The sequence below is a fragment of the Alexandromys fortis genome, unplaced genomic scaffold (assembly GCF_014885135.2).
Source record: "Alexandromys fortis isolate MF-2015 unplaced genomic scaffold, M_Fortis_MF-2015_v1.1 scaffold_168, whole genome shotgun sequence".
In the NCBI taxonomy this organism is placed as follows: domain Eukaryota; kingdom Metazoa; phylum Chordata; class Mammalia; order Rodentia; family Cricetidae; genus Alexandromys; species Alexandromys fortis.
In genome coordinates, this window is record NW_026068058.1 from 580,853 (window position 1) to 593,033 (window position 12,181).

General features: G+C 46.0%; 1 long non-coding RNA gene across 1 annotated transcript; it reads left to right on the plus strand.

Moving 5' to 3' along the window:
- The first annotated feature begins 9,994 nt into the window (after positions 1 to 9,994).
- LOC126487339 (uncharacterized) lies at positions 9,995 to 11,754 on the plus strand. The gene is made up of 4 exons (XR_007588343.1): positions 9,995 to 10,202; positions 10,574 to 10,651; positions 10,743 to 10,799; positions 11,391 to 11,754. It is a non-coding gene; the product is annotated as an uncharacterized lncRNA (long non-coding RNA).
- The last annotated feature ends 427 nt before the right edge of the window (positions 11,755 to 12,181 follow it).

Here is a 12,181-nt window from a genome sequence, read left to right on the forward strand (position 1 = left end):
CTTAGCTAGCTTTCTTATACAGCCCAGGACCTTCTGCCCAGAGACAGCACCACCCACAGTGAGCTGAGCCCTCCCCCATCACTAATCAATCAATTAAGACAGTCCCTCACAGACTTCTCCACAGGCCAACCTGATCCTGGCAACTCCTCAGTTGAGGCTCCTTCTTCACGGGTGAGTCTTGATTGTGTTGAGTTGACAATAAAGACTAAGCAGTAGACACGTGTATTCCATCTGCCTGGAAGACCCTCTCATCTTGATTTGTCTGTTCCCTGCTTCCCACTCCCTACTGAGCTGGGCGGCGCTCTTCTATGCTCCTCGGGTTCTTGAGTGAGTTAGCAAATGCAAGATCCTTAGAAGAAAGGCAATGCAAGTCAGTTGAGTCTCTTCTATCACACACTCCCTTTGGAGCCTCAATAGGAACCGCAGTAGCTGGTGGTCATGCGCTAGTCCATTGATCTCACTGACTGTGAGATCTTGGTTAGTGGCAAGCGTTCATTGAACACCTTTGTGTCCTTACACCCTGCAACAGGGGAAGTGGAGTACGGGGCCAGTTCAGAGACTGGTATGTGCTAAGTTAAAATGTTGCGTGAATATATAAATGAAAAATGAACGCCTGCGCACTTTTGAGATGGGGTATGAACAAAACATGTGCCTGCCACCAGTGGTGGTCATATTCCCTGGGCCATGTGTTCCTTCACCCCTTCCCACTGTGGCAGGCTCTCTGCCAGGAGCCTGTGGTCCACTCTCTTTGGAAGGAGTTCATTTCGCTTTGTTCCAAGGCAGCCAACATCAACAGCCATGTGGAGATGGGAAACAGACCGGCACCAATGAAAGTTGTCCCTTCTCCAGCTGAGACTCCAACCCGTTTTCAATCTGCTAATGAGACCCAGCTAGGAGTCATCAGGAAGTGTCTAAAATTAGCTGTTTTAATTTGAGTGAGAGGGAAAGGACTGACTCAGAAGGGGGCACAGGCTCCAGCAGAGAGTAGGGTCCTAGGAGCCTCCAGAAAAAAAAAAAAAAAACTTAGATTCATCTGGTGCTCCAGTGCCCAAGAGAACACCCAAAATGAAGCAGGGTCCTCGTGCCCCAGCACCTGGTCTCAAATTTTAAAGGTTTGTGGACTATTTGTCCCAGAGAACCCAATGTGCTTCACGGTGGAGAGCAGGGGCCGTGGGCTGCCACCTGCAAGCCATTAACCAGAGCTGCTTATGAGTCCTTTCTCCTCCCCAGCTTACCGCTTTCCAACTTCATTGGTTTGGTTCCTATTTCCCACCCCGAAAAACTAAGCATCTAGTAGTGTTTCACTGCCCTGGACAAACTTTCTGGCTGCCCTGGCCTTCAGGAATCCCTGTGTCTTTTGAACGTCTAAGGGAAGTTTGTTCTCTTATTACTCATGTATCGATCTCACACTAGCGTGAACGGAGCACCTCTTATGAGCTTGGTCACGAGGTAGGACTCAGAGATTCACACCAAGAGGAAAAGGTTCCTGACCCTGTGGCTTTACTTAAGGAGCTTAATCTATTATCAGAGAGACAGAGACCAACAAGTGCAAAGTCCTGGGAGAAGGGCAATGAACTTCCCTGACTGAAGAGAAAGCTGCCCTTGAACTTGGGATTCATCTGCCTCTGCCTCCGCCTCTGCTTCTCCTGTCCTGGAAATATACATGTGTGTCCACAGACCCCACGCTGGCCTGCTTTTGTCCTTTCCTTACACTCGTGTATAAACCAGCTGTGGTTGAAGTATGCGTCTTCTAGTTCTTTTTCTTCTCGGCTACAGACATCACATCCTGGGGGTCCAGAGCATGGGCTTTCACTGGTGGTTGCCTACGAACACGGGGATCTTGCCTTGCAGCGGGCGATGACCACTTTCACTCCTTGAAGAAGCCACAAAAATAGGCTGCAACTGAGGAGGAAAGGAATTGGGACCATGCCTCCTGAGTCAGTTGAGAGTGACCCAGTAAGGCTGTCTGTCTCCTCTAGAGCGCTTCACGCAAGGCCGGGGGATTTAGCTGAGTTGCTAGAATGCTTACCTACGATGCACAAAGCTCCAGGTTCGATACCCAGTACATAAGACCAGACTAGGAAGTGAAGGTAGAAGGATCAGAAATTCAAGGCCATCCTGGGCTACAGAGTGAATTTAAGGCCAGCCTGGACTACATGGACCCTGCCTCAAAATAATAAACAAACAAATAACAAAAAATAGAGAAGTTATCGTTGCCTGAATAGTGAGTTGAAACCAGTTGTGGCTACATGAGTCCCTGTCCCAAAAGCAATAAATAAATAAAAGCTTCAAGCGTAGCAAAGTGTTTCCTGTGTCCAGGACAATTTAGATATGGTGGTCCGTAAGGACAAAAGACTAGGGAAAACTTCCGAAGGCCTTTGGTATGAGAAGGCGATGCTCAGATGCTGTGAGAGGAGGATCGCAGGCTTAAGGAGTGCTACCCTTTAGACCGGGATCCTTGGCTCGGTTTCCACAAGGATCGTCAGCCAGACATCCTCCTCCCACACCCCACTCCCTCCAGCCATATCCCCACCACCAGGCATATCATCTCAGTTGCTGCCCTTCTGAATGTTCCGCCATTACCTAGACTCGAGAAGTTCTCCACATGTTTTAGATGCCCGTCCCTCTTCATCTGAGAGCTGCAGTCCTTCCTGAAAGTCCCAATTCACTTCAGTAAAAATATCTCAACACTGTCCGGTAGACGCAGGCACTCAGCCCTCTTGGCAACGCTGCATTTCATTTCTATCATTGCGGTGACACTCGTCAGCTCGTGCTGCAAACACACTAATTAAGCTGTTTGGGTAAAAAGAAGAAAAGCCTGGGCTTTAAAATCCCGGAAAATCTTCAGGGCCCAGCTGAGCTCACACAGCAGATGGAAGTACAATAAATAGTACAGTAAGAGCACCTACATAGCAGCCCCGCCCCCGGCAGCCTGTGGCTTGGTGCCTCCCCTGAGCTTCTCCACTGACGTCCCTCACTAGGCTCTTGCATCCTAAACATGGCTCCTCGCCCTATCCACCCTGCAATCAATGGCAACAAAAACCTGTAAACTAAAACCTAAGGTTTTCCCACCGTTTTGACTACCACTACCTTCATCTGTGGTTCTCAGTTCTGGTTCTAGCGCAAATTCACCCAGAGAGATACTAAACCATGCCTCCTTCTCTTCTTAAATTAAGACCACCCCTCCACTTTGGGGCCAAGGCCCTGGCAGTCTGGTCCTCACCAGCCTCTCCTGCCTTAACTCTGGATTCATTTTTTATGAACCACACTGACTCTGTGTCCCTGCCATCATTTGGATGTGGTTTGAGTCTGTCCTCTAAAAGTTCATGCACTGGAAACTCATGTGTTTGCTTAGAGATGTTGGGGGATTGTAAACAGAATCTTAGAGACAAGGATATAGCTGGGAGTGTTGGCAAACACCTGAAATCCCAGCATTTTGGAGGCTGAAATGGAAGATCTTGAGGCCTGTGCTGTCCTTAGATACACAGTGAGGAGAGAGAGAGAGCTCATTGTTCTCACCATGAAGTCACCTGTCATATTGCAATACAGCCAAAGGATGCTCACTACAGGCCAAGTACATAGGGCTAATCTTGGACTTAGGTTCTGTGCTAGTTCTATAGAGGGAAAGAGACACCATTACCAAGGCAACTTATAGTGGTAGCACACACCTTTATCCCAGCCACTTGAGAGGCAGAGGCAGACAAATGTCTGTGAGTCTGAGGTCACTCTGGTTTAAAGAGTGAGTTTCAGGACAACCAGCCAGAGAAACTGTGTCTCAAAAAAACAAAAAAGGAAGGGAGGAAGGGAGGAAGGGAGGAAGGGAGGAAGGAAGGAAGGAAGGAAGGAAGGAAGGAAGGAAGGAAGGAAGGAAAGAATGAGGTTGTTGGGGGCTTGATTACAGTTTCAAAGGGTTAATCCATAGCCATGATGGTGGGAAGCATGGTGACAGGCAGGCAGGCATAGTGTTGGAGCAGTAGCAGAGAACTTACGTCTTGAGACAATTACAAGGCAAAGAAAGAGGAAGAGAGAGTGCTAACAGGGAATGGCTTGGGCTTTGGAAACCTCACAGTCCACCCCAGTGACATTTTCTTCCAACGAGACCACACCTCTTCCAATAAAGAGACCTCCTAGTCCTTCTAAAACAGTTTCACCAACTGGGAACCAGACATTCAAATGGATGAGCTTTTAGGGGCCTTTGTCACTCAACCACAACAGCCTCCAAGACTGTGAACTAAATGAATCTCTTTTCTTTTTTTTTTTGGGGGGGGGTGTTTGTTTGTTTTTTTGTTTTTTGAGACAGAGTTTTTCTGTAGCTTTTGGAGCCTGTTCTGGAACTAGCTCTTGTAGACCAGGTTGGCCTAGAACTCACAGAGATCTGCCTGCCTCTACCTCCAGAGTACTGGGATTAAAGGTATGTGCTGAATCTCTTTTCTTTATAAAGTACCCAGCATCAGGCATCCTATTACAGCAGTAGAATATGAAATGAGCTGTGTTCCATGCCTTGTTCCCTTCTTTGAACCTTCTTGTGTGTCATTTCCTCTCTACAGATGTCTTCCCTTTCTCCCTGCCTAGGCAACTTCTCCTTCTACACCTCCCCCATTCCTCCTCCAGGCAGGAAAGGTTAAGAATACACCCCCGAGAGCAAAACAGCCCATATTCTGATCCCAACCACACAACTGTAGCTGTTGCATAGGAGGCTCTGAGCCTAGTACCTACTCGAAGGTCAAGTTTCTTCACTTGGAGATGCTGTTTAGAGTTCAGCCTCAGAAGTGACCATTTGTCCCTGGTGCCTGCCACTATGCTCAGCACTTGTCAGGTGCTCAGGGTACATTCTGTTGAAAGACAACGGATGTCTCTGCCCCTGTTCTGAAGGCAGAGCCCCACCTGGAGTTCCCTCTAGACTTCTGGGATCTGAGGTACTGGAACCATCCCCAGTGTTCCCAAAACTTGATAATTTACAGCCAAAGAATCGTGACTTCCCCTTCTCTACCCCCATAAAAAAAAGTGGAAAGCAAGTTGGACATCAAAAGCCTCTTTAAAACCAACATTTTGATGACTTAAGAGTATATGAATGAGAAACATACGGCTTGAATTTCCTCCACGATACACAAGGGCTCTTCTGGACTCCCTTTCCATTGCCAAGCTAGTGATGAGGGTGGAAGTTGCCCAATTCTCACATCATCAACAGATGGCTCCCCATATTTGGAAAAACTTCACGTGGCACAGACAGAAAACCGCCCAACTCCTTGGGGCAGTCTCATGCCTGGTGGCTCTTCCGCTGCCCTCCGTATCTCATCCGGGTTCAAGCGGAAATCCCATAGCCGGCAACCTGGAGGCCTGAGGAGGTGGAACCTGTCTTTCTGGGCCTGGCAGCAGATAAGCAAAAGGAACTTGGACTTTGGGAGTAGGCAAAGATTCGAGGCCAGGATCTAGTCCAAAATTTCCCACTGACAAAGCACATAAGCTTTAGTTTCCTTACTGGCAAGGTGGCCTTGCTCGGTCTCTGCTAAAAATGTGTGGATAAATGAGAAGGACACTATACGGCACCCAAGACACGCAGCCAATATTCATCAGCCTGAAAGGAACAGCAATAGAAGGACACAGCCAGATACCTCACATTCTGTGAAGAACAAAGCAACAGCTGGCTTCCTTTGTCCCTCCTGGTAGGAGTAGTTGAGACTGCTTCAGTGTGATGGCGGTAGAATCCAGGAAGCGTGGTCCTTCCTTGGTTTTGTACTGTAGGGAGGAACCCCTGCCCTAAGAACAAGGCTTGACTGATGACAGGAGGACACATTTATTCTCAATGCAGTGGCGGTCCCCCATCCCCCCAAGGCCAGACCCACTTTCAAAGTCATTGAGAGTTGGGTGACATATTTACAATTGTTTATTACATATACTTATTTATTTGTGTGTGTTTATTTATTTGTATGTTCTGTGTAAGCATAGGTGTGCACACATGTACTGTGTAAGCATAGGCGTGCACACATGTACTGTGTAAGCATAGGCGTGCACACATGTACTGTGTAAGCATAGGCGTGCACACATGTACTGTGTAAGCATAGGCGTACACACATGTACTGTGTAAGCATAGGTGTGCCATGGGGCACAAGAGTCACAGCGCATGCGTGGTGGGGAGGGATAACTTCAAGGAGTTGGCTCTCTCCTTCTACCATGTCAGTTATAGGGATGAAACTCAGGTCATGAGGCTTGGCAGCAAGGACCGTTACCAGCCTAGTTAAAGACCCAGGGTGACAGCTTTAAAACCTATCCAACACCCACTTGCTTTGGCACACAAAGATGCCTCAGGGTCCCAGCAGGACCATGCGGGCAAGGCCTGGGGCAGGAAGCACCCACCCTAGAGAGCAGCAGGTAAAGTCTGACTGAGTTTCTGTAGCAGAGCCAGGACTGGTAGACACACACCTGACCACTGTGGGTCCAACTTCCCCAATAACATTTCTTCATGACGAATAGGGCTGGCCAGATGGCTCAGCAGTCAAAGGAAACTGCCGCCAAGTCCGACGACCCAAGTTCGATCCCTAGAATTCACATGATGGAAGAAGAGAACCAACTTGTGGGTTGGCCTCTGACTTCTGTTTATTTGCTATGGCATGTGTGGACACGCACACACTGAATAACTGGATGCAATAAAACATTTAAAGATGTCACCCAAATTCTCAGTCATCCACTAATGACTTTTAAAGTGAGGGCTGATTTTGGGAAAATGTAATATATATTTAATATACTATACATTTGGTTAATATGCATTTAATACATAGTAATGTAAAATATAAATAATATAAAATTTATGATGAATAAACATTAAGCAAGAACATGAAGATGGGGGTGGGGAGAGCCAGCACAATCAGATGAGCAGCTTCGGTATGGCACTTGGCTGCTCAATGTCTTTCTTCAGAAAAAGATGAGAGTTAGTTACTGCCTTCACCTAGTGCTTTCAGAGTCTGCCCAGACTGTTAGGAACCTAACCTCAGCCGGATGGGAACCTGGAAGAGCAGAACACACAAGGACCTTGCCTTCAAGGAGCATATAACACAACAGGTATCATAGATGTGACAAGCATTTGGAAGGAGATGGGCGCATACTCCAGGCAGCACCGGCCTCTGTGACCTTGGTAATCAAAGAGGGCTTTCAGGAGAAAGTGAGTTCTAAACTGAGTCTGGACATCAAGGGGCCCCTAGGAAAAGGAACATTACTGTTTGGGGAACTGCTAAGAACAGTCAGGCTTAGGGAACTGCACATGCAAAGGCCAAGGATGGCATACTTGCTTGGAGAAAATTTTTTGTGTGTTTTATTTGACCTTGCTGTATTTAAAGATTTATAAATTCTCTCTCTCTCTCTCTCTCTCTCTCTCTCTCTCTCTCTTTCTCTCTCTCTCTCTCTCTTTCTCTCTCTCTCTCTCCCTCCATCCCTCCCCCCCCATATCTTGGGTTTCTAGGCTCCTTGAAAATTATAGTATGTGACAAGATATATTTAGGAAAATAACCTTTTTCATGAAACAGTGAGATCCTGGCTGGCATTTCCACTTTTAATGTCTATTTCTTTATCAGTATAGTTCCCGGAGCTTTCTTTTCTATCCTCCTACTAATGTGGATGAAAACATGGGAACTATATATTCTAGAAGTTAAGGGCATACATGGAACTGGACTTGGGTTTGGATCTCTGCTTCTCTTCTAACTTGATGAAAACTATCCCTAGCCCTGTTCCTTAACCTGTATATTGAAGTTCATGCCAGTGTCTGTCTTGCATTGTGAGGATCAAAGGGAGAGAGAAGAATGTGAGGTGGTGAGGTCAGCACTGGCAGATGCTGAGCCTGATACAGAACACACAGGCTGGTGATTCTGGAGCCCTAGTGACAGACAAGCTGAGAGTAACCACAAACTCACTGGTCTGTCTGCTGGTCTCAGCGGGTGGGATCTGTGGTCAAGTCTGTCAAGATGACACTGAATAAAACGTAGTATGTGCTAGGCCCTGCACTTAGATTTTTTGTTTCCTTTCATCATCTCACACACATGATCATGTGTATGCACATAGGTGCACACATATACATATATACATACATATATACACACACACACATATACACGTGCAACATACACAGAGTTTTAAAAGAGGGTGAAGAAAAACAGAATGATGTTTCTGGGAGAAAGACCTGGAGTTTTATTAATATAAACACAAGAGGTTACTGGTTTCATACGCATAGGAAAGTGGTTTCTATGAGCCATGACTCAAGCCACTCTGGAAAATGGCATTAAGTTCTAGTGTCACATTTTAGGACGGAGAGACTTGGAGCAGCTGGGGCTGGAGGAGTGCAGCAGAGAAAAAGCAGGTTGCACAAGGAAGTCTGGAGGACCTGGTATTTGCAGCTCTGAGAATGCTGTCATTCATTAACGTGAAATGCCAGCTCAGTGTCCGGTCACATTCGAAGTATTACCGCAACAACCAGAAACTCTCTGACTTGGGTTATAGCTCAAGGTAGAGTACTTGCTTAATGTGCACAAGGCCCTGGGTTCAATCACAGCACTGAGAAAAAAAAATAATAATAATGACAAAAGAGGAGACGCTGTCTTCACGGTGTTGGTGGGTGCTGTGGCTATCCACCTGGCTTGAGAGAGTCCCATCTTCCAGCTCCTGGTAGTTTCAGTTGGTGGATCATTTTGGGCCCTCGCTGGGAATACCCAAAGCGGTGCTGGGAATACCCAAAGCGGTGCTGCATTCTATATGAAGGAAAAGAGAAGCCTGATCTCCTTATCACAAGCTGAGACCCAGCTCAGAATGCCTTGGGGACTATATTTGCAACTCTGATGGGGTCTATTTCTCCTCTGCCAAATCCCACCATTTCCATTTTCTTACAAGTGTGAGGGCTACACACGAGCAAGCAAGCCATCACAGCCCAGCTGGTAGGGCTAGGAATGGGGAGAACAGAGTATTGTAGGTGCACCTAGGAAAGACATCTAATCCAGGGCCAGGGCATTGTCTAATCAACTTCTTGTTGGTACAACACAATGCTTCTAACTGGATAATTTATAAATATTTACAAATTTGTTTTAAAAAAAAAAAAACATAGTTAGGGCAGTTGGAGAGATAGCCCAACTGCTAAGAACACTGGCTTCTCTTCCAGAGGACTCAGGTTTGACTTCCAGCACCAAAATAGTGGCTTACAACTGTCTATAGCTCAGTACCAGGAGATTTGATATCCTCTTCTGGCCTCAGTGGACACCAGGCATGCATATGGTGCACAGACATACATGTAGAACAAAGCAACCATACACATGTGTATGTGTGTGCATGTATGTTGTGTTTTTAGAAGCTGAAAAGTACAAAAAAGTCAGCTTCAGTTGCTCCTACTCAGGCCTTTCTTACATGGAAGACAGGGCTAGAATGCTACTATAGGCTTCTCTTTGGTTCTTGTTTGTTTTTGTTTTACAAATCTCTAATGTCATTGTGGAGGCCAGACCCTTATGAACTAATCTAATTACTTTCCAAAGGTTGCACCTCCAGATGTATTAACATATGAATTCAGCAATTATTGTTCTGGACACATGAACATGGCAGGGCCCATTCAAAACACAGCTGAGGCACTGGGGCTTCTTAGAAGAAGTGAATTGATATGAGACCCAACATGGGGACCCCAAGTCTGTGCCGACAGGTTTAGGAAAAGAGTCTGGCTCTGCCTGGGTTCTTTCTACCCCCTAGATCTCTGCTCAAGGCTGCTCAAGGCTACAGGGACCGGCACCCTAATTTTCCATTGATGGACACATCAGAGGTACGTAGGAAGAAGAAAGAATCCTCTTTGGAAGGATTCAGCTCTCTTACCTCTTATCCAAATTGAATTTGAGCTCAGAGATTAAAAACTTACTCCTTTCCAGGAAATGAGGAGTTCTGCCAGGACCGCCCAGTCGAGAGAATAGGAACAAGATGCCTCATGCTGTTGATGAACTCCCAACTCTTAGAGCCTCGAGGGAAAGCAAGGAGATGGGCCAGTATCCCAGGCACTCCCATGTTTGTTCTCAGCTGGGCTTCACCCCCAGAGTGTGGGAAGTCCCTGGCTGCTCTGGCATCTACTGCTAGAAACTGTCCTGTGTTTACAGATTGTCTCAGTTCAGGGCGGATTATGAGAGGGTGGTAAGGAGAGGGTACTTTGTTCTAGTCTACCAACCATGCAACCTACCAACCATGAGACTGTGGTGAGTCTACTCAGGTTTCTGTAACTTGTTTTTGTGGTTGGTAGTTTGTTGATGCTCTTTATTTTTTTCACCTGGTGTTGGAAAGCAAACCCAGGGGTCACTCATAACCTATATGCTACATGCTCAGCCATGGATCTTGAGGTGACCACTCCGGCTCTACCCTCAGCTGTGGATATTGAGGTTTTCATTTGCTTATTTGAATGGTTTGGTTTGTCTTTTAATCCGTGCAACAAGATTATTGAATTTCTGACCTAGACTGCATAGTTTTTTGCATCTAATTATGAGTTCTGAGGAAGTAAGAGACGTTTACCTACGAGCAGAGTCATGTATGAAGACTAAGTTCTCAACCCAGCAAGTTTCTTTTACCTTAGACTGTTGAACACCCAGGGGAGGCAGCTTGTATCATCACTTCAGAACCATTCTGATGTTCGTCTCTGGATCCAGTCAAGGTAAGAGGCAGTCTCCCTGCCGGTTTGATGGCAAGTTGGGACATGTTCTACCTGGATTCTCTTAACTGAATTCCTCCTTCTGTGTTTTCAGCACAAATTTTCTCCATGGGGACAAAATCGCATCCAGTCTTTCTGCAAAACCTTAAACGTAAGTAGTAGTCACCTTTGATGGAGTCTGCTATCCTTCATTAGCCCCAGCCTTAACTTAGGGGTGATTATATCGGGTGAACCAGCAAACATTGACTGAGTGATTACTAACTACAGGCTTATATGCCAAAGAATATAAAGTGGTCTCTACTGTGCAGAAAGACACAAGTAAATGTAGAATATTATTATTTCTCTATTTTAACAAATTTAATTGATATTTTGTTTGCATGCGTGACTATGGGTGGGTTGGTGTGCCAAGGTGTACATGTGAAAAGGAGTTTTGGAGGGGTGGGTTCTCTTCCTTAATGTGGGTTCTGGGGCATCAAACCCAGGAAAACAGGTTGGTTCAGCAAGTGCCTTTACCCACTGACCCATCTCATCAGCCCTATTTTTCTCTCATAAACCATAGCAGATTGGCAGTTTCTGTCCTCCCATGCTAGGGCTGCCCAGACAGTCACAATTCTCTGGGTGGTTCAGTAACTCAGCTACTATAAGACTCTGTCACACAGATGCCATTAGGCCAGGATATATACTTTCTTGTTGGGTTTTTTTTTGAGGTACTTCATGATCTGTTTATATTGTATTGTAACAGAATGCCCCATATCGAGCAGAATTAAAACAAGAAGCATGTCTTCACATGTCAACACAGCTTGGATCTTACATCGTCTGGACTTGATGTCTGCATGGTGGGACTGCCTTGCCTATAGACTCACAAAGACGTCACTTCCCACCCCAGTAATCAACATGTGGAACTGGGGGGGGGGGCGCTGGGTAAACATGATCACTCTAAGACCCTTTCCCAGGGCCTTCACCAGTCCTCTACAGACATGAATGGACAGAATAGTTTAAAAAATTCAGGGGCTAGAGAAATGGCTCAACAGTTAAGAGCACTGGCTGCTCTTCCAGAGGTCCTGAATTCAATTCACAGCACCCACATGGCAGCTCACAGTTTTCTATGGGATCTGATGTCCTATTCTGGTGTGCAGATGTACATACAAATAAAACATAAATAAAATACATCAAAGAAGTAAATTTTTTTAAGTAGTTGTGAGTCTACTGATTTCCCTGTGTTCCAAGCATCTATACTTCTGCAGATAAAACCTTACTACCAATAAAGCCACAATATCTAGAAATGTTTCATTTTCTAGAATGTCCCTTTTGATAAAGTGGCACGACATTAGGGAGGGCTAGCTTAGTCTGTTTTCTGTCTCATAACAAGATAGCAGAGGCTGAGTAGTTTCTAGAAGAAAGGAGTCCATTTTCTTCATGGTTTTAGAGTCTAAGAGCATGGTGATGGTTTCTGGTCCACTCTGGCATGGCTTCATGGAAGATGGTGTAATATACTGAAAGTGCGTGAAAGGGGCGGGGTCCATACAAGGGAGG